This window comes from Cyprinodon variegatus, unplaced genomic scaffold (assembly GCF_000732505.1).
Source record: "Cyprinodon variegatus isolate N-32 unplaced genomic scaffold, C_variegatus-1.0 Scaffold1033, whole genome shotgun sequence".
NCBI lineage: Eukaryota > Metazoa > Chordata > Actinopteri > Cyprinodontiformes > Cyprinodontidae > Cyprinodon > Cyprinodon variegatus.
The window spans coordinates 60,604-62,405 of NW_015151486.1; positions in this window are offsets into that span (position 1 = coordinate 60,604).

Here is a 1,802-nt window from a genome sequence, read left to right on the forward strand (position 1 = left end):
GTTCAAAAAGAGCCTTCTCATAGCAGCTCTTTAGGGAGATGCACATATAACCTTTGTATCACATCTAGCATTTTGCTTCCATCCTCTTCAGAAGATTGTTGAATCAATTGAGTGAGATCTGCTGCAATACAAACTACTGCAGGAGAGATTCTTCCTGCCTTCAACTATTAAAACAACTTGTTAAAACAAGTCTTTAAGACTTACAACAATGTTTTATTTTTCCTTTGGATCAATTAAAATGTGTTTTTCAATTATAGTTAATCTACATCTATGCCAAAAATGTCATGCTTCGCCGAGAGCTGCATTACACTGAGAAGATTTACTTAGAGGTATCATAGGGAAGGGGCCTAAATTGACAGGAGAGCAGAGGTAGCTCTAGACTAATGTTACCAGGGAGAGAAGGCTAGGGTCAGTTTTTCATGGAGAAAAACAAAAACATGAAAAGAAAAAATATGGCAATAGTTTAATTGAGACAAAGAACCAAAAAGCCAGGGATAGAAGGTAAAAAGTGGGGTTTCATTGCTTTATTTTATATTGCTCAGATCAGAAGGATCCAGTAACTCGAGACAAAACAGTGANGGATAGAAGGTAAAAAGTGGGGTTTCATTGCTTTATTTTATATTGCTCAGATCAGAAGGATCCAGTAACTCGAGACAAAACAGTGACATTGTTCAGAACATTTTATTAACAACAGAATTGGGTTAGTGTTCGGCATCTAGTGTTCGGCATCTAAGGCAAGAACCTGCTGATGGAGACAGCAGGTTAGTGACCACATGTTTCTGGAAGTGAATGATCACAAACGAGTGAGTCACTAACCTGGACGGTTGGCTGCCAGCGCAGTGCAGCGGTTGCCGCACAGAGAGTCCCAGACGCAGGCATAGTAAAGGTCAGAGGACAGGCAGGAGATCAAAACCAAGAAGACGGATGTAGACAGGATAATCCAGAGGGCAATGACAAAGCTGATGTCAAAGACGTTCATGGTTGTCAGAGCCAGGAGGTCAGAGATGCAGTGAGACACCGAAGGAGAATCCAAGACAGAGTCAGGTCACAGTTCCATTGTGTACAGTTCCGTACACAATGGGGCTGACAGGCTAGATGAGGGCAGGCAGACTCAGTGGTCAGGAAACGGTTCCGGACAGTACATAAGCAGACAGATCAGACCGGAATCGGCAGAATCAGAGGTCGAGAGGGAGAACAGATCAGGATCAGGCAGTCGGACCAAAAGTAGCAACATATTCTCATTATCAGTTCGTATGAAATCGTACAAAAAGTTATGCACAGCATTTCGTACGTTTTTGACGTTTTTCCTCGAAAAAACATATCAGTGCGCATGCGCAGCCAGACAGACAAAAAAAGCAGATCCGCGGACGGACGTAAAACTGGGACGAAGACAGTGCAATAATTACTTCATGATGTCTCTCACTAGGTTGCTTGCTGTTTTGTATGTTAGGGTCAGGGTTAGGGTTAATTGTATGTTAAATTTTATGTTATTGAATGGTGCGTAAGATGCACATGAGCACGGATATCTTGTCTTGAGGCAAGACGTAAAAATACGACGAAATACGACGAAAAAAACGTCAAAAACGTACAAAATACTGTGCATAACTTTTCGTACAATTTCATATAAACTGATAATGAGAATACACTGAAAGTACACTAGAGTAAGTCTCACCACATGGCTCAAAATAATCTGGCCCTGATGGCTGCTCTTATGGCTGGTTAAATAAAGGCTATTGCAGGTGAATCAGACAAGCAGGTAATGAGAAGTGAGCAGAGCAGGTGTGTGAAATAAGTGATCAGAC